Raw genomic sequence first — 22280 nt, 5'->3', positions numbered from 1 at the left:
TCTTATAAAGACTATCAACATACCATTTAAAGACATTGGTCCTACTTAATACAGGCTATATCTAATGAAAATATTTTTTAGGTTATGTATCTCAACGTAATTAAGGCCTCAGCTTGCATGACAAAAGATTAGAAAAGCTTGTCTTGGTGGTATTTTATTTTATTTACTGATTAATTTGTTATTGTTCTAAGATTTTCTATTAGAATAAAGTCAGCATTTTTTGTGTTCTCTTTTTATTTGAAAAAGTATCGAAAAGTATCGAAAAGTATCGAAATACATGTTGGTACTGGTACCGATACCAAAATGTTGGTATCGTGACAACACTAATTCAGACACATTCAGACACAAAAACAGACTTCAACATAAATTGTGTTCTCATTATTTGTCTCAGCCGTGTGCTGCAGTCGCTGTGTTTACCTGCAAGACTACAGCTCAAAACCCTGAAAACAGACGTCAGAGCTGCTGTGAGTCAACAGTTTGAGTCAAACATAGAGAATGTAACCAACAAAACCAACCAATCAGAGGCAGAGTAAGGCGGGACTAGTTTCAGCTGGAGATGTAAAAGCAGCCAGTTCACTACTGAGTCTAATAAGTCAACAACATAAACTCATAAATGTGAAGAAAGGAAATATATTGACTCCTTTCTCATTATAAACACAAAAATCCAACCGTCCACTGTCTGAACTCAAGTTTCTGTCTCTGACTGAACTCAGACCAGTTTAATCTGCTTGTTAACTCCTCGTCAGACTGGACACAAACTGAGTCACAGTCACCAGAACAGTTCTGGTTTGTCTCCACAGTCTCCTCTGGTTCGGTCCAAATCAATCCTCAGGTCATAGAGTAACATGTGAAAATATTCTTTCCATCAGCTAATAGACCTACTTAGCTCCATGGCTAACTGAGCTACATGCTAACAGCAGCTAGTCACTATAGCCGTTGAGAATAGTGAGCAGCAGTCAGCGGTTATGCTGCCCTCAATAGTTTTTTAAACTGCCTTCAAATTCTGGGAATTTCTCAACAACTACACCTTAAAATTGTATTTTTCTGCTGTTATTTACATTTATATGAACATCTCAGAACTGGAGTGTGTCACACAAATCATTAAATGTTTAAATTGTAAACTGTTTCCTGAAGTCCAACATTCGTTCATATTCTTGTTCATCAGTTCAGCTCTGAAGCTTTTGATCGTCATTTGATTTTTAAATGGAAATGTTCTGTTTCTTTGGTTCATCTCAGCTGCAGAAGAAGGGGGAGGTGATGACATCTGAGATGACATCACATACAGTGATGTTAGAATATCACATCCCCCAGAACAGCCAATCAGACGGAGGAGAGGTAAAGATGGTTTAATTGATTATTTTTTGTGTGTGTGTGTCCTTGTTCTTGTGTCTTTGTGAGGACCACAGCTCAGCTCGACACCATGAGGACATTGTGTAACGTGACGTCAGCACATTTATATTTATATAGAATATTTAAGAGAATGTGTTGATGGAAATAAAATTAAAGTAAATGTTTCTTACTCCACAAAGGTTCAGACAGTAGCTCGTCTGTTTCAGGTGATGATACTGTGTGTTGTGTTAGCGTGCGCTCTGTCCGTTTGTTTCCTGTGGTGAATCTGCTAACAGAAGCTAACGCCTCTGTGGTCGTCCTGTTTCCTGTTTCTGATGAAAACACCTCAGCTAAAGGTGGTCCTGCTCATGTTTCATCACAGGACTGTTAACAAGAAGAAATAAACTATAAACAAATAAACTATTTATTTAACATAGATAGTAATAAAGTTAAAGTACTCTGTATCTCTTCCCTGCAGTCACATGTTGTTAGTGTTCACATTTACACTATGTAACTTCATATAAAATTAATCAAATCAGATAAATAATTACATAAAATAATGAAATAACTTTTCAAACAAACAGTTTTGTTGTTTTAATTATTGATTGAAATGAGAGAAAAACAACTGTATAATTCAGCTACAATAACAGAACTATTTTCAGTAACAGTTCTTCACAGTTATCAGTAGATTGATTGACACAATTAACTCAAACAGAACTTATAAAGACAAATGTTACAAAGAAAGTGTCTTCATGGTTGAGATCCCTCACTGGCTCTCCACCAGCATAAACGCAGTTTAATGACATTTGTCTGAATACATAACCGAGACAAAGTGACTGATCCTGACCCAGAAACAAACCTTTCAGTATCTTTCAGACTCTGTGCAGACACTTCACCTCACCACTGTCACAAACGCTTGATTCAGTGTTAATCTGAGTGTAGACTTATTGATTTGTTGTGAAAATACAGAATATCACCTGAATTATACTTTAAGATAAAATAAGAGATTCAACACAGAAACAACAAAGAACAAATTGTGTTTCCTTCCTCACTCTGTGGTTTATAAGATATCAAAGAGAACAATCTCAACAAACTAAATGAACTTGACTTCATATCAAACTGACCTTAAACACACTTTAAATTTTTGTGTTTTATCTTTTAATTGGAAACTGTCATATAACCAACCAGCTTCAAAGACACAAAAAGAAAAAGAAAATATTTTAATTGGGTGAATCAAACCACAACACCAACTTCCTCCTGCTGTTTCTAGTAAAGTGTGAACTGAAGCTGGTGATGTTTCTCTCTATAGTGATGGTGGAGTGACCCGTCAGTACAACGTGTTTCTGGTTGTCCAGTTTAAATTTGAACTGTTGTTTTTCACAGCAGAGGTGTTAAAATGGAAAAAACTGTTGCTGAAATTTATGAACTCCATAATTAATCGTACTATAAAACTGCATGACTGATAATGTGTGTTCATATTGTTCCTCTGTTGCAGAGAATGATCCAGCTGTGGTTTACTCTGCAGTGAGACGAGCTGAAGACGTTAGTTATGGACAAGTCGTCTTCAAAGACAAGAAGACAAAGAGGACCAGAGGTACAGCTGATCTCCTTTGTCTCCGTCATGAAAAAACACAAGTTAACACAAGTACGTCAGAAAACGATTAGTGGACACATGTTAGGATCAAAACTTAATGAAACAGCACTTTCACAGACAGAGGTTATAAATAAAAGTGCTTACGAGGATGAGATCCCTCACTGGCTTCCCACCAGTTTAAACACAACTAATTAGTGACTGCTGCTGGAACAACATATCTCATAAAATCATTTGTTTAAAGGAAGTTTACCCCTGAAACACCTGTGTCCATCCACAGGGTCTGTAAACTGGATTCAGGCTGACAGGCAGAGCTTCCTCCCACTTCCAGTTCTGGAGTTGAATGTCCCGTCAGTTCACTCCACTGATGTCTCACACTCATGTTTTACATTTGACCACATGTCAAACTAAATCACAACATGAAGACACCAGAGAGTTTTAAACCACTATCAGTATTTATGTTCATGTGACAAATCTCAGATACTTTACTGACTTATTTAATCCAAAAAAGGGGATTAAAGGTTTTTACTTTAATGATACTTTAATGACGAGAGCGGTGGATATGAAGAGGAGAAGGATCAGCAGACGAGGAATATGTTTTTTCTGAACTCTGATGATATTGTAGGTTTTTTCCACTCTGCGTATCAAAGCCAACAATCAACTTCCTCCTGCAGGTTCCAGTGAAGCTGGTGAGTTTTGTAACGACTAATGGTGATGCTTTGAGCCTTGTGGTTAATGCATCACTTATTTTAGTCGAAGCGAGCAGCTTTGTGGTCATCACATTTAACTTCCTGTTTCACACAGAGAGAAAACAACCTGCTGCCATTTGTCAAATAATACAATATTAATAACATAACTATAATCCTTCATTAAAAATGATTATTTCTACAGCAGAGAGATTGTTTCTCTTCTCGTGTTGCATTGTTAACACTAGCAGTAAATACACCAGCAGCTCTGTGTCAGTTGTCGTACATGCCATCGGGTAATGAGGATGTGTTGTTGTGTTGCAGAGAACGATCCAGCTGTGGTTTACTCTGCAGTGAGACCAGCAGGAGATGTCAGTTATGGACGAGTCGTCTTCAGAGACAAAGAAGACAAAGAGGACTAGAGGTACAGCTGCTCTGTATTTATCAAGATATTTTTTAATGAAGCACGGTGATGTAATATGAACACATGACATGAGCATACATACATCTACAGGAGCAGACAGAGATACACTAAATCAGATGACATCATGCTTTGTTTTTCTTTAACATGTGTATAAAACAGAAAACTACAAGACAACAGGCTACATCCAGCCTCCCACCAGCCAAACACTCTGACAGCTAAACAGTTCTTTAGACTGAAACGAATAATGTTGCAGAAAAAGCTGAATATTCCAAAAGTATAACAGATAAAAAAGCTAGTTTGTGTTGTTTGACATGTTGATAAGTTAACATGTTGATGCATCCTCTCTGAGGATAGTAACTTTATCTTAACTGAACCAAAAACATGTCACCTATTCTAACAATAAAAGAGAAGAAGTGTTATTATTCATCACAGAAGAATCATTAAACCTGAATATTGAATAATGATTACTGTAGTGGGACAGCAGCAGCAGCAGCTCTGTGTCAGTTGTCGTACATGCTCTCATGTAATGAGGATGTGTTGTTGTTTTGCAGAGAATGATCCAGCTGTGGTTTACTCTGCAGTGAGACCAGCAGAAGACGTCAGTTATGGACAAGTCGTCCTCAAAGACAAGAAGACAAACAGGACCAGAGGTACAGCTGACCTGTATTCATGAACCAGCTTTGGACAGTCCGGCTCCAGTCTTTATGCTAAGCTAAGCTAAGCTTTGATTAATAAGCTTCCATTATTAAAATAGCTGGTGATCAATGAGTGATAGTTGAAAACTTCTTCCTTTATTCAAGGGTGGTGCCCCAAAGTGATCCAATGTGAATCGGGTCTTATTATACATTATCATATATAATTATCACGGCTTTATCAATTATTATTGATTAAATTATGTGTTGCATGAGGCACAACACATGGTGCCCCGTGTGAGGCAATGTAGTGAATCAGTAGTTTAAGACTTGCAGTTAATAAGTTGTTGTTTGTGGGCGGAGTTTGAACAGTTTGTTTGTTTGTTTAGGGTTGAAGTCGGAGCCGGAGGTCCTCTACTCGTCCCTGAAGTAGACCTTCACACCAGACCAACCAGTGGTGTCACACACTGATGATGGAGGCTGCCATGCAAGGTGCCAACCAGCACATCAGGAGCAGTTTGGGAGTCTTGCCCAAGGACACTTCGACATGCAGCCCAGAGGAATCGAACCAGCGACCTTCTAATAACAAGAAGCTGGTTCTACCCCTGAGGCACAGCTGCCCTGTCACCTCAGCAATGTCATCTGCTTCACATCTTTTTGGATATGTTGAAGCTAAATGAGACTTTTGCAGCTACGGAGAGACGGACAGGTCAGATTTAGAGCATGTTTTTATAGTATATAAGTGAAAAAAAATAATGTAAAGATTAAGATGAATTGTTTAAATGTTTGTTCGAAACACTTGTTTCATTCATATGTTTCTGTTGAACAGAGCCTCCACCTGTTTAGTGTCATATCTGACTTCACTTTTATTTAAAGTATATTTATGTTTATTGGACTTTGTTCTTGTTGTCACAGCTGTGACTTATGATTTCTATGCAGCATCAATAAACTTTGCTCTCACTTCTTATTTTCCTCGTGTGCTTCTGTCTGTTCAGCTCAGCTGTCGATGGAAAACTGGGCCTGTTCTGGTTTGGTTGTGGCTAACTGACACACACCTCCCTTCAGTGCAGATAAAGAACAAACTAAACCGCAACTGCAGACTATAAAGAGCCCGAGGTTCACAGTCTGCACACACAGTCTGAGTTTGAAGAGTTTTGATTGTTCAGTCGGTGAACCACTGAGAGGATTCAGGCTGTAAAGTTTCTGCATCATTATATAATAAATAACTGGGTCAGCTGGCTTCATTTAGAGAGCAGCTTCACATTGTTTCAACAGTCAGGTGAATATGTGATCACAGAAACACACTCAGACTTCAAGAGATCAAACTGAGGAAATCAAAATCCATTTAGACATTTAGAAGTGGATCTGAGATCAAGATGAAGCTTCAGTGCTGATTTACTTCAGTCGTCTGACTCACAGAATAAAAGGCTTTCAGTCAGTTGCTCAGAACTACAGGCGAGAATATGAGCAGATATACAGAATGTTGTTCTATGAGACCAAACATGTCGAGCTTTACACCTCTCAGACTGTCGTTAATTCACCTGAAGATGTGAAGAGACGGAAAGAAGGAAACTGTTAGAGAAATGAGACGTCCTTTCATCCAAACTGCCATCTGATGACTGCAGCTTAGATAAAGACAGGTCAACACCAGATCAACATCAGGTCAACATCAGGTCACAGCACATGTATCAAAAGAGATGATACAGTTCAAAGGGAAGACAGCATGTAGATGAAGCTGCTGAACTCTGAGAAGACGTGAGATACTGAGACAACTGATGAGGACAATGAGTGTTTCTCCCACACAGACAAACAGCAAAGTATCTGTAGCTTCAGGGAGTGATGTTGCCCGTGACAACTCTGCTTCGAAGCTTTTATGGAAAAAAATTAACCAGTCTAGAGCAGTTTGTGTCAGAGCTTCATTCATTCTGTGACAATCACGTGATCAGTGATGTCAAAAGCTTTGTTTCACGCACACCCACTTGACTGCTGCGAAAAAAGGATTCAAAGCTAGGAGCCGAGACAAGTTGAGAGAGAAAGTTCAGTTCAGTTCATTGAGAAAGCTGAATGAAGTTAGTGAATTGTTGTTATTTGTGGTTGATACAATGCAGCCTGTTGCTAAGAGAGGGCGGTCCGAGATGTGGGAACATCTTAATCTGGATACTCCGAATAAGGTTATTTGAGTTCCTTCATCTCTGTAATCTTTGTCTTCACCCTCCAGCTTGTGATCTGACGGTGCTGCCACCTGCTGGTGTTCTGTCTGTCCTGCATCTCCACTGTTCTCAGTGTCTTTATGGACTCAGGTCCACAGGTCACACTGAGTCACGGCCTCAGAGAGACCTGTGGTTCTGGTTCTTTCTGGATGAGCAGGTTTTAACTTTCTGAAGCTTATGTGTCAGAACATGTTATGACAGAATTATGACCTTTATTATTTCAACGCATTTCTCTTTTTAGGAAATACACTAAATACAGTGACTGAGATAAGAGTCTCATACAGCCAGTAGCTGACAGTATGTGACAGACAGTTTTCACAGGGAAGTCAGACTGAGACCACAGCTTTCACAGTGGAGGCACAGAAACTGATATCATCTTGTTTTTTCCCCGATGTGTCAAGTCGCGGTGGATCTGGTAGTGTTTCTTAGTTGGTCACACATTTACTTATACAGGCATTGATTGTCATGTAGATTCACATCATGAAGACCTTCATGAGCTTATAAATGTTTCCTAAACTGATTTAAAAAACAATCTGAAACAGTTGTGAAGGTGCTGTCTTTTTAATTGGTGACAAAGCTCACACGATAATTACAATTTACACCACATGAGAATATCACGGAAGGCACTGTTATCAAACAAACTCACAAAGTTTCATTCTCATGTTGATTCTCAAACTGATTTACAGACGTCATGTACAAATCACATTACAATATCACAGAACACACTCACGTAAAACAAACTTACAGAAGTCTTGATTTACAAATTCATCCATGTCGTGTTGAAATGTTATCATTTAATGCAAACAGATACAAACAGTAACACTGCAGTATCTTGTGGATTGTGGTTGGCATCGACATCCACTTTGCAGATCACACTCTGGGGGATCGACGCCACCATCACTGTCACTATCTGAATGGGAAAGTCGACCATCTGTTGGTAAAGACAGAGAAGTTAAAATTGGCAGCATGACAGATTTTAAGATGATTTTAACTTTTTTTCTCACTGATATGGCTTTAAAAAGTAAACTGCACATCGGCTACTGAAGGCAGAATCCTGTGAGTACTTCAGCTAAATGCATCAGGCAGGTGGTGTTCTGTACCTAAACCTCCACCTCATCACTGTTATCCTGCGTCTCCCTATCCACATCACTTTCCCTCCTCTCATGACTGGACTTACTATCCCGACTGACAAAGTAGTAAGTTATTTTCCTCTCTCATTTTACCTGACAGGTGCAAAATCAAAATATGGTAACCTTAACATTATGGACAAGCACTTCAAGGACATTCCTTTGCAATACTTTGTATATTATCATCATTTGGTTGCCAACTCGTGTGTACTGAATAGGAGACTCGTGCAATTGAACCCCAGAACATTCTAGGATGGATGCATGGAAAACACATTTGAATTCCCTTTCAATGATATGTCACAGACTGACCAACACTGTCGATCTAAACCAGCACTGAACTTTGACTTTACATTTAATGGCCTTCTACAACACTGGGGCTTATTGACACTAAATATTTTCTTTTAAACGACACTGACACAGTGAAACTGTTTATAGCTTGTGACTTTCATACTGCTAAGTTAGCTCAGCAAACTTTACCATATATGTTTCAACTGCAGCAATAATATACACACATTAAGACAGGAAATATTTCAAACATAGTGAATTAACTTCATTCTGCTAACTCACCTGCGACTCTTCTCTGTCCTCCTACCACAACAACTTCTTCTTCTGTAATTGTGTTGGTAGTTGACATTCAGGTTGTTTGGATAGGGCCAAAGGCCGGGAGAGTTGGTGGACACCGGCATGTGATTACACACATAGCAGTTGGTCTGGTTGTTCAGATGGGCCGTAGTATTCATGACCTGCCACCACTCGTTTGTAGCGAACCCATGTGGATAATCAGCATGTGGCAGGTGGTCCTTAGTCGTCTGTTTTCCTCTTCGTAGTGTCTGGTTTTGTTTGCAGGGGCAGCGGAGTCGGAACCAGATTACCCCTCAAATGATCATGAGGAGCAGTACCACAGGGAACACCCAGAGGTCCATGCACCATTGAGGGCAGCTCCATCTAGAGGGCGGCGGTGGTGGTGGTCGTCGTTGCAGATTGGTGTGGATGAACCACTCGTCTAGAGGGATTCCTTCCTCCTCCTTTTCCTCCACTGGTTGAAGTGTTACATCACCTTGCTCTGTCATCCTAATTGGACAGGGATCAGTTGTTTTCTTCACTGGGGTTTGAGATGGCCCTGCCGCTATATAGCAGAGCCCCCTTTGTAGCCCAGACTTCCCCACTATCCAGTTGAGACAGAGGTAGGCTGCAGTTTGCAGTGGCTGAGGTGAATCCAAGTTGTCCTTTCTGCAATCTTTACTGCTGTTGGTGTTGTTAGCAGGACCTGGTACGGACCCTCCCACCGTGGGCTGGACCAACATTTTTCTTTTGATGATTTTGACGAAAGTAGTCTTCACTCTAGTTGCTATTGTATCGAGAGCCTCTTTATAGTCTCCCGCCAGCAGTCCATCGGCTGGATATGCAAACACTGTCCCTACACCATTTCTCCCTGTGTAATTACCCTTTACTCTCCCCCATTTAATTTTCAACTATGATTGCATAGCTTCCCCTGCTTCCTGTCCATTCAAGCGGTAGGAGTCTATCAGCTCTCTCATACATTTTATCCACTCCTCTGGATCATCCTCTGGTGGAGGAATGCCAGCTACAGCATTCGCAGCCTCCGCGAGGGTCCAAGGACAAAAAACGAACAGGATTGGAGGCTGACCCTCACCCCCCGCCTGAGGATTGGCAACTTGAATCTGGGGAAACACTTCTTTAGCTATCATATTTGAAGATTTTTTCTCTGGTGGTTCACTTTTTTTATTTCTGACAGTCAGGCTGGGGCTTCCAGCCGGGCTGTTTGTGAGGGTGTATCTGTTGGGTAAGTGGAGGAGGCCTGTTGGTCGCAAAGTGTGACTAGGGCCCCCCCTATCACTACTTTTTCCAGTTTTAGGAGATGGCACCTTTGGGTACAGAGGCGGACGATTGGACAAATGGGAGGGCTTAGCTGCAGGTGCCGGTTTCGGCTCTGGAACTGGCTCTGGAATGTTTTGTTCGACAGGCGCACTAGCTAATGGCACGTATGGGGAAGGGGAAGGTTCAGGTGCTTGCCTGCAGTTTGTCTCGTTGTCTTCTTTGCGCATAAAAAGAATTTGGTTTTCCTTAGCTTCCTTTTTCACTTCTTTTTGCCTCTTAAGGTTATTCTGTCTCGCTTTAGACTGTGTTAACCATCCTTGCGCTATGCGGAGCTCGTCAGCTCTTTCTTTATGCTTTTTCCCTCGCTTGGTGATGAGACTGGTATCCAAGCGGGATATTAAATCCTCTATTTCTCTTACTTTTAGGCGGCCCGTAAATCCATACTTCTTTTTCCATTTTTTCAGATACTTGACACTTTGAGGATTCCATTGTTTCATATATTTTTTATCACCTGTACTGTCTTCTTCTACAGTTTCACGAGAATTCTTCCCACCCATTGTATGCAAATTTTTGTTTCAGTGATCATTATTTTAAACCATTTTCCCTGGTCTGCGTTGTGTTCTTTTTTTTTTTTTTTTTTTAATGCGTTCTCTTCTACTTCAACAGGCCATAGACGTTTGTTAACACCGATAAGGTTTCAGTCTATGCTGCTGCTTCAAAGAGAAATACTATTTAAACTGATTTTAATTTTGTTTCTATTTGACTTTACCTAGGAACTTGCAATATCCTGTTTCTAAGTGTAGAGTGTTTTTACTCACAAGACAAGGTGATATGATTTTTCCTCAGTTCTCCCGTCCTGTCTCCTTAGTTTCAAAATCCGGATCCCATCAATCCAGCCCTGTTCAGTTGGGGGGGACGGCTATACTACCGGCCGAGTGGAGAATTCACTCCCCCGGGCTTTCCTTCAGGCCACCTGTTGTGGTCCTGGCCGTCGACGGGCTTCGGTGTGTCATCCTCCCTCTGGCAGAGCTGGGTATGTTGGGATCCGGGTCACGGCACCAAGAAATGTTGGGTATAAATCTGTTAAGAAGTGAGACACGGACACAGAGATTGTTTTTCCTTGCAAAGGGGAAGAGCAGAAGTCAGCACACAAAGTCTGGGCTTCCGAGTTCCAATGAGCTGCTCTCCCCAAGCATTTTTTATTCACCTACAACAGGGCGTAAACGTATATGATTGGCTCTCCGACAGTACATATGAGTCATACAGTTGTTATGCACGATGGAGAAGTACACGTACACACTTTCGGACCTATGGCCTTCAGCATCTATCCTTCACACAAACATTCTTATGATGTCCACCATCAGTTATTCACACCAGATGCCATTCGAGGCCTTGTGGTCCCACCGGAGGGGGAGTGTGTTTCTTCGCAGTACTTTTCCAGGAGCTTTTCATATAAAGAAAGACAAGCAGGTTATATCAATGCAATGCAAGAAACTGATAACATAAGCATAATTTTTCCAACAACTATAACAAAAGAAGAGCTAAACAGGATTCTTTGTGAATTTTATGTGTGATAAAACTGAAACTTCTCTGTTCTTTATAATGAGATATCAATAAGATAAAAATGAAACAAGTCCGCGCCGAGTAGTTTATTACTCACGAAAATAATTCACAAACCACCTGTCAGCTGCCAAAGTCACATTTATAGAGTAAAGTGTCCCATTTTAGCCGAGAGGGTAGCCTATTCATCATCTGGGACTAGAAAAATGTCCATCAACATGGATATATTTTGATTATACATTTTATTTCTGTTGGTATTAGTTGTATAATCTTAATTAATGAACACGAGGCAGCACCCTGAAGTCAGGGATTATTAATCACATGATATGCTTCAATTCTCATAGCCTGAAGTTTATAAAGAATTGTTAAGATTATGAAAATATAAATAATTACATAAGGTGGAAGGCGTAAATCCGAGCACTGACCGTCTCAACTAGCTGTTGTTATAATATGGGATTGTGCAAAATAATCAGACGCTGCTCAGTTATCATCAACAGTGTTTATTAAGTTTTCTCCAAAACACAAACCGCATACTTTAACAAACAGTTGTTCTCTACAACCAGCACTACAAAAACATGAGCAAAGCCAAAACCAACATTTAAATGAAGATATGAGTGTGTGTGTGTGTGGTGGTGGGGGGGGGGGGGGGGGGGGGGGGGGGCATTTTCCGAACTATCGGAATCAGAATTTATAATGGCCGATAAATGAATATTTAAAAAATAAAATAAAAACAGACGAAACACCCTTCAACCATGTTATGAATGTTGGCGTTGCACAGTTTGGCCACCAGAGGGCACTCTACAACGTCCCTGTTAGAAACACTCACGTTTTTTGTTGTTATTGTTGTAATAAGTTTATTTTTAAACAGCCTTATCATATTATTTCAGTGAGGACTCAAATAACTACAAATAACTATTGTTACGGAAATCTTTTTATGTGTTGTTACAGGTTTCTGGATTTAGTTATACACACACATCACTCTATCAAAGCAAGGAATCTCTGTCTGTCTTCAGACGTATGTGTTGGAGCTGCCTTCAAACTATATATACCAGTTTTTAAATTGTGTTGATAGGCCAAGTAAAACCGGACTTATGATAAATAATGTCCGCCATGCTTTTTTTCGTAAACAATGCGCTCACGTTTGCTGCACGTTTGGTGTGGGAAGAATAAACGGGCTTCTTTCACGAAGCAAAGAAGTGTTTGCTTTGTGCTACTCCTTTTCCTATTGGTGGAGAAAGGCACCACACCAACCAATCACAAAATTAAATGGCAAACTACGTGATTTGGTTGCATAGGAAAAGGGGGAAGTTGTCGGAGGGACAGTGATGGTGATAGAGACAGAGATAGCGAGTTTTAAGAGTTGAGAGATTTGTCACATTAAGCATGTTTGGGGTATTGTTAGTGTTTAGTTTAGTGTGCAGTGGAGTCGTTTTGTTTTTTATGAGGCAAAGCAATGAGGAGACTGCTGAATGTTCAGCGGGAGCTGGGGAAACATATACTTTGTAAATTTCAAATTTTTTTTAGCAAACAGCAATTTTTTAGCAATTTATATATTTGCATTTTAAGAAATACAAAATGTTTTTTTAAAACATATTTGTGGTTTTCACAGTAAAAAAAAAATTTATCTACTCGGATTTTATGTTTTTTGTGATTTTAGGTCCATTGTGTTAAAACAGTTGAAAAAATAACCGCACAGTCAAATGTGTGAGGTTGTGCTGAAAATAATGACACCAAGTAATTAGTTTCTAACGTGAAATATAATGGCAAAATCAAAAATAGTCAAAAACGGCCAATTATACCCTGGAATATCGGATTTCACAACAAGCCTAAATATTCCTGACGTCGCACCTTCAAACAGCCTAATTTGGCCATCCATGAAAAAGTAACTTAACTTCCCACTTTTCTATAAGAATTCATATATATATATATATATACATATATATATATATATATACATATATATATATACAAATATACATATATATATATATATACAAATATACACACACATATATATATATATAGATATATACTATATATATATATATATATTTACATATATATATATATATATATATATATATACATATATATATATATATATATATATATGTATACATATATATATACATACATATATATATATATATATATATACATATATATATACATATATACATATATATATATATATATGTAGGATTTTTAAGGCCCATAAAAATATTTTGTGATTTAAAGATCCGATATTCCAACGTATATATATATATATATATATATATATATATATATATATATATATATAAATATATAAATATAAATATAAATATATATATATATATATATATATATATATATACATATATATACATACATATATATACATACATATATATACATACATACATATAAACATATATATATATATATATATATATATATATAGAACTGCATATATATATATATATATATATATATATATATATATATATATATATATATATATATATATGTATATATATATATATACGTTGGAATATCGGATCTTTAAATCACAAAATATTTTTATGGGCCTTAAAAATCCTTTATCGGTCGGGCTCTAAATCCGATTCTGCTGAATCATATGATATAAAAATGGCTGCGGTAAGTGTATCGACCAAAGGTGATCACTTCACGAGCGCGCAAAATATGAACAAAGATGTTTTGTAGTCTTTTACTTCGTGTGCAGTTTGATTGCATGTGAGCAGGGGTGGAGTGGCAATGGGGAGGTTTCACGGTCACCCGGCCAATGAATTTGCACAAACCGGCCCACAGATTATTCTGAGCAGCCGTGAGATGTATGAGGCTCATCGAATTTATTGACGTTGTTTGAATTATCCACGAATATCTCTAAGATCGATGTGTGTGACAACATGTTGCCATCAGCTGAACCTTTAACCACATTCACCACAATTCTATGGTTTCTCTCCTGTGTGAATCTTTGTGTGTCTGATAAGATTTGGCTGTTTTCTAAATCTTTTGACACATTCAAGACAACTAAATGGTTTCTCTCCTGTGTGAATCTTTGTGTGTCTGATAAGGCAGTGCTTTCGGACAAATCTTTTACCGCATTCACCACAACTGAACGGTTTCTCTCCTGTGTGAATGTTATTGTGTCTGGTAAGATGTTGCTGCCGGCTGAATCTTTTACCACATTCACAACAAACGAATGGTTTCTCTCCTGTGTGAATCTTTCTGTGTCTGAGAAGGTTTGTATGTTGCCTGAATCTTTTACCACATTCGCGACAACTAAATGGTTTCTCACCTGTGTGAATCTTTGAGTGTGTGGTAAGATTTTGCTTTCGGATGAAACTTTTACCACATTCACCACAACTAAATGGTTTCTCTCCTGTGTGAATCTTTGTGTGTGTGATAAGATTTTGCTTTCGGATGAAACTTTTACCACATTCACCACATCTAAATGGTTTCTCTCCTGTGTGAATCTTTGTGTGTCTGATAAGATGTTGCTGTTGACTGAATCTTGTGCCACAGTCACGACAACTGAATGGTTTCTCTCCTGTGTGAATCTTTGTGTGTGTAATAAGATTTTGTTTTTGGGTGAATTTTTTACCACATTCACCACAACTGAAACGTTTCTCTCCTGTGTGAATCCTTCTGTGTCTGGTAAGAACCTGCTGGTAGTTAAATCTTTTACCACATTCACCACAACTAAATGGTTTCTCTCCTGTCTGAATGATCTTACAAATCCTCAGTTTTGAGATTTTGCTCAATCTTTCACCGCAGTCAGAGGAAATAAACTGTTCCTTGTCAGTACCACATCCTACACCACTTACAGGGACTTCAATGTTTTTCTGAGAGTTTAAACTTGACTGAGGTTTTTTGGTCTCACTCCAGACATCATCATTAACTTCAGCCTGAGGTTCAGGAGAGTATTCAGCCTCAGGTTCAGGAGAGTCTTCAGACTCAGGTTCAGGAGAGTCTTCAGCCTCAGGTTCAGGAGAGTCTTCAGCAGCAGGTTCTGGAGAGTCTTCTGTCCTGTCTTCAGTCTCTGATTGTAAATGTCTGTCTCGAACTGAGTTCCTGGCTGGTTCTGCTCCACCACAGTCCTGTCCGTCAGCTTCTGTTTCCATCTGTTCAGTCTGTCTTTGATGAAGCTGCGAGGACTGAGGTTTCTCTTCATCATCATCTTCATGCTTCACAGGAACAAGAGTGAATGTGAATTCAGTGATATCAGCTTCCTCCTGATTGGTCCACAGTTCCTCCTGTTCATCTTTAATGTGTGAGGGCTCTGGGTCCTGCTGGTCCTGACTGGAACTCCACTCCTGCTGCTCGGGAGAAACCTTTTTTTGACCCAACAACAGCTGCTGGACATCTGCAGGACACAGGAGACAAAAAGACAAATGTTAGACCGACAGAAAAAAGTTCAAATCAGGTTGATATTTAGCCAAATACTGGAGCGGACAGGCAACCCCACATTGTTCCACTGAACATCATAAGAAATGACAAATCGTAATGAATTCAAACAGTGTGAAAGTGAAATATTGTGTTGGAAATTTAATTCTGAAAAATCTACATTTGTCTTGGTTAAAAAAATTAAAATGAAATCAACAAAAATACAATCACAAGTTAAGTGTTGATTTAAAGTTCTTATTTGTGGTTTTCTGCACCTACATTTTGACACTTCATGCTCCTTGATAACCTCCAATTTAAAATTTCTTGCACCCACAATAAAGATTTGCACAATGCAAATTGAACCGTGAACATGTGGCACCCAGCCAGAGTCCGCAGCTTCCAGCGCTACCTGAAGCTAACAGGTGAACAGTTCTCAGCTGTGTAGCATCTGTCTCCACTGAGTCGCAGCTTCTTAACAGGTGTGTTAAAAACAATAGATCTGTCTTGCTACATTGGTGTGAACCCAAAACAAAGAGATTCCTCAGTGATTTGCCCGCAATGAACAAACCAGAAGGACACCGAAATAACAGCATCATAATGCCGCCTTGTAAAAAGTCTGAATTCATGCTACCTGAGGCTGGAAATTAGCCTCAAGGAGGGACAGTAGAGACTGTTGAGCCCTGAGTTTCACTGAGACTTGGCTGAACTCAACCGTCCCAGACACCACTTACATGGAGGGGCTCACATCATTCTGGGCGGTCAGGAGCTGCACTCACAGGGGTAAAACTCGGGCTGGTGGAGTGAATATACACAAATAACTACTGGTACAATAGTCTCTCGTCACTGCTCTCCTCCATTAAATTCTGACTGTTATATGTCGCCCTCTCTACATACCCAGGGAATGTACTGTGATGTCATCATGGTGGTATACATTTCCCCAGTGAAGACACTGAGGAGGTCTTGAACACTCAGTACTGCTCCTCAGTGAGCTACAGTCCACACAGCCTGTTGGAGAGGTCTCTGTTGCTGCAGACTTCAACCAGGCCAACATGAAGAAGGTTCTCCCTGGTTATCACCAACATGAGGACTCTGTGACTCGGGGAGTTTACACACTACACCATCAGTACACTAACAAGGGGGTTTTTAAAGCAGTCCGCCGCCCCACCTGGGCTCCTCTGACTGGGCATAAGTGTGTTGTAGGACTGCTTTGAATGTTCTTTCTGCTTTATGTTTAAAGTTGCAGCCACTCAACAGCAAACGGTCAATGTGGAGCAGTATGCAGAAGCTGTAACTGGATACAAACACAAATGCATAGAGACACCAACGTTGGTATCTGGTCTGACTGTGACAGACCCAGAGCCGACCCAGAGGCAGAGACAGAGGCATGACAGGAGCTTAGAGGCCTTTCAGTCCAGCATGGGAATATTCAGGTAGATAATAGTGGTGACAATATTTTAGTCATCTTCAGCATTAGTTAATATCAATTTTCAAAGTGCAACTGGTCATTTGTTACATTAGCCAACTCAAAAAGTATAAATAATGCTCAGAACTTCATATAAAACAGTTTATCCCATTGAAAAATGTTATCTAACTGAATACATTTACTGGAATAGAAACAAATCTGCTGAATATAATATGTCTCAGTTTTAATTGAATATAATTACCCTTTTGTGTTGACTGTGAAAGAGATACTGTATTATTACTATATTTAAACTACAAGTAGATGTACTACAGACTTAATTATCTTATTATTTCACTAAGCCGATTCTCCAAGAGTTTCTGAACACTCTTAACAAACAAATCCAGACATGACAATGTATGGGAGAAACTGTTTTGTTACTGTTCTATTGTTTCTGAACAAAAACTTTTATTCTGGTATTAAAGTATTTTCTATTTACAAAACGTTGCCCAAATTCTGTCCTGGGTTTTAACTACTCACTAATCCAAAGGAAAAATCACAAAAACACTTAAAGTTCATGAAAGTTCATTCAGATTTAGCAATTTGATGATGCATCCACTTCAATTAGTAAAAAGGTATCAGCGATACTGGCGCTATATTTACTTGGCTCGGATCAAAACCAAATCCTGCAGTATCGCACACTAGTGTTGTCACGATACCAAAATTATGACTTCGGTACGATACCTGCCTAAAATATCTCGATACCGATACTGATATGATACCACGACTGCAAACTAAAACATCACCAAAAGTAATGGCATACATTTTAGATGACAGAATGTGGAACTTAAAATTATCTGTACCTGTATCCAAGAAGCCAAGTGTCTTAAAAAAGTAACAGCACATTCAGCATAAATGAAAATATATGACATTAAGTGTAAGTCTGGCAATTCATAAAATAAGGTAACACTTTATTCATTCCACAAAGGGGAAATTTGCAATTTGCCTTTGATGTTGATAAAGTTGCAAACTACATTAGCGCACTAAAGTACAACACAAATGACCGAGACCTGATGGAGGTCTGTGCTCTAATCCGACCATTTTCTAATAATATAAATTACAATATATACTATAAATTATTGACAAAAACGTACATGCTATGATTATATTACTAGTACTGATTGTCTTAAAATAGATACATTATAAGTGGTGTTGTTGATCAGTATACTTGTGAACACCAGCGCATGTTCTGGTAGAGTTCATGTTACCAGTGTGAATGTTGTGTTTGCATACAGAGATGTGTGGAACCACATGGGACTGTTCAACAGTTAGCTTTACCCCTGACTGCCTCGTGCCCTAACCCTAACCCTGATGGGGAAAATTGTTCGCTTGTAATGTCAAAACAAAAACCTCGCCTGACTTCAATCTGGGGGATATTTATGTTATCTATCGCTAACCTGCAGCTCTTTGAACTCTTTGAACAAGTCCGCATGTTTGTCAGCTGAAAGTGGCATGACTGCTCCTGCCGACCGTCCTGGTGTCCTGGGCTTGTTGAAGAAGCAGACGTACGAAGCAAAATCAGGAAATATTTCGCTTACGTTGCCGACAATGAGGGCAAGCCCATGGACTCCACAAAGCCCTTCTGTAAATGATGCTTTAATCCGTAATGACCAAGAGAGCCAACACGTCTGTGTCGCTCTGCTCTGTGACTGTCACTGTGAAACCACGCCCACTCTGACTGCAGGCAGTGAGGAACAGAGAGAAGCTGCACACAGACACGCTGCCCCGCTGTCGCACTAAGTTCATAAAGTACCGATACTAATAAAACGTGAAAAAGTATTGTTGTTAAAGGCTGGGTACCGCGGTACCATTCTAGAATCGGTTTACCGTGCAACACTATGGCACACCATCAAACACCTGACCTGTAGATGGAAGTGAATCTAAAAACAGTCTTTGTAAAGTTGATACCTCAGCTTGTTTTTACAAATCAGAAGGATTGTTTTTGTGACTGGAAGGTGACACAAGTGCAAAGTACCTGGATGTGTTGATCTCACCTATAGGGAGACATTTCAGGGTGGAATTTGAGTTAATGGGTCACATGACCTGGAAGCTACTGACTAAAAACACTGAATATACATGTATACAAGTGATTTGTAAACTAATAATATACCTAAAGGTATAGCTAATCTAATAATAGCACATGAAATATCCCACCAGGGACAAAAAGTCTCTGGACCACTGCTACACCACTTTAAAGGATGAATATCTCTTTGTCCCCCGTGCAGCTTTGGGGCTATCTGATCACTGCATGGTTCATCTTCTCCTAAATTACAGGCAGAAATTCAAATCTGCTAGTAGTCTCCTGCAGTGAAGACTGTGAAGAGATGGACCACAGAGTCAAAGCTGGAGTTACAGGCCTGCTTCGGTGTGGAAATTGTACAGGAGATCACCAACTACAGGAAACCATCCCCCCACATTGCAGTGAAGTGTGAAATGGCTGACGACCTGAATGTCTTCTACTGCAGGTTTAAGAAGCCAACATTCACACCCATCACCCACTCCAGCATCAAACAGCCCTCATCACCCCCTGCAGCACCTCAGCCCTCCCTACTGACCCCCCACCATCACTCAGGGTCTGTGAAGTGTCAGCTCTTCAGGCAGCAGAGGACCAGGAAAGCTCCAGGCCCAGACGGCGTCTCACCCTAATGTCTGAGGCTCTGTGCTGAGCAGCTGGCCCGGGAAAGAAATCTTGAGCCTGCGCAGAACGCAAAATTCAGTTTTCTCGAGTGTCTTTTAAACGCACTGACTTCCACTTCTGAAATAACATAATGTTACACAATGTTCTGCTGGCAGCCGAGGCTTCTGCAGGTTTGGTGTATAGATGTAGCATAATAAAATGAAATTAGGTCGATCGATTTTTGCAAAATAAAATTATTTATTTATAAATATTATATATGAATATTAAGTAGTACATTGTAAGTAGGCTATTATTATCTCTATTTAGGAACTTTATCCATTTACATCGTTCCTACCTCAGGACTCTTTTTTTTTGTTGTTTTATTTTATTTTAGTATTTAGCATTAAATCCTTAAAAGGAACTGTATTTACCAGCTCTACTCCAGGGCTACTGAAAGTTTCCTGACTGTGACTGCCCATTACATTACATTAGTGACAGTGAATTACTATTTGTTCTTAGCATTTGTTGAAGATAACTTTCTCTGACAAATAAATGAAAAGGATGTTGGAACTAGCAACGTCTCCTCTCTTGCAGTGCCAGAATCTACCTACTTTCACCTCAGACTGTCACAATGATGTATCAAATGTCAGACTGCCTCATTCTTTCATTTTTAACCTGACTAAACAAGACACAATTGATTTTCCTAACGATCAGTGTAAACTGAACCAAACCAAACACTGTGACCACAAAACCGTGATATGAACCGAACTGTGGATTTTGCGAACCGTTCCACCCCAATTCTTAAACATATAATAAAAGACGCCTCTGAACACTTGACACTTTACTTATTTGATTTTTTATACCATTCTTTTGTTCTTCTTGTTGAATGTTTGTTATGTTAAGTTTATGTTCATGTTTGCGTCTGAACATTGAGGGCAAAATTCCAATAAAGCCGATTCTAAAATATATGAGATCTTATAATTTATTGAAAGTTATATCTAAACTAGTATCTAAAATAATATCTAAACTAAAGTTACATCTAATCTATTGATAAAAATACTGATTTCCAAACAGAATATTAACTGAAAGTAGAAAAAGCACTGAAGTCCAATACAAAGAGATGTGTCTCACTCAACCAGAATCTGGACACAGTTCGGCTCTGGTTCTGAGTCAATGGGTCACATGACCCGGAAGCTATTGAACAAAGATGCAGATTTGTGTCGGTGCCGACAGTGAAGAAGGAGGAGAACGAACCTGCTCTGTATAACCGAAGCTGAGGCGTCCGGTGTCGCTGGTTCTGCTCTGTGGACCGACACAGTTCCTCCTCGTACTCTGCTATCGTCCTTTCAAACCGCGCACATATCTCCTCAGCAGCTGCAGTCAGTCGCTGCTTCACCAATGATCTCAGAATCTGGACTTTAGACATTTTCACACAGTCACACTGTTTACAGCTAGCATGCTAAGCTAACGTGTGTATACTTGTATCTGGCGGGAGATGAGTCTGAGAGCAAACAGCACAAAGTCCATCACACACGTTCATCCAGACTGTCACTACGTCACTACCGTGGACGGCTCATCTCTAATCGATCATCAATAATCACAAGAAAAGCGATCTGAGCGGCAGGAGAGTCCACGAGAGTCCAGGAGAGTCCGGCTGCAGAGCTCCACTGTGGGGTCGCTTCCGGTCCTCCAGCCTCAGACTGGGAAATACATGCAAGAAACTTAAAAATAAAATCATGCACACACTTCCGGTGGAAGCGCTATTGTCGGATATATTAATCAACACTGTAATGTTAAAACCATTAATTTCTTTAATTTGACATACATGTTGACCTTGCCACATCTGTCTACGTTGTATGTGACATCAGTAGGCTTATCTGTATCACTGTAGCAACATATCGATTTAGTACGCCATCAACATTAATTCCGTCAGCATAAACTCCGTCCATGTAGCTTCGTGACGTCAGTTTGTATAAAAGCATTAAGCTTGCTGAGCCTAAAGACTCTCTTCCTGTCTTTAACAAAAACACACTTATTAGCAAGTCTCAAGTAAATAAACTAAAGTATATTCAGCCCTTTTCAGATTATTTGTATGAATATAAGAGTTATTTTCAACCTGATTGTTCATCAAATAAATGAATCTAAAAAAAGATTCAGAGCTGATTCGGCTCTGAGGCAGCATGTAATCTGTAAAGTGACTAAAACAGTGTTTTCAATAAATGTTTGTCAGAGGTAATAATCCTGCTGTGCTCATGTCGCCCTCTGGTGGTTGTTTACCAGAACATCAGAGATGAACTCTCATTGTCTGACAGGAATCGTCATATTATATCAGTAATATAGCACTAAAATGACTAATAAGTTCCTACTTTACATAGGCTTGAGGACATTGATCAGATGACTGACTGCATCACCGATTA

General features: G+C 39.5%; 1 protein-coding gene and 1 pseudogene across 2 annotated transcripts in view; one reads left to right on the top strand and one right to left on the bottom strand.

Moving 5' to 3' along the window:
• LOC115590038 (Fc receptor-like protein 5) overlaps positions 1 to 22280 on the top strand; it is a 435016-nt gene that overhangs the window by 12956 nt on the left and 399780 nt on the right. The gene's annotated exons all lie outside the window — the stretch shown is intronic.
• LOC115590091 (zinc finger protein 420-like) overlaps positions 1 to 22280 on the bottom strand; it is a 134840-nt pseudogene that overhangs the window by 101320 nt on the left and 11240 nt on the right.

This window comes from Sparus aurata, chromosome 10 (genome assembly GCF_900880675.1).
Source record: "Sparus aurata chromosome 10, fSpaAur1.1, whole genome shotgun sequence".
NCBI classification, from domain to species: Eukaryota; Metazoa; Chordata; class Actinopteri; order Spariformes; family Sparidae; genus Sparus; species Sparus aurata.
This window is presented reverse-complemented; position numbering and strand designations above follow the sequence as displayed.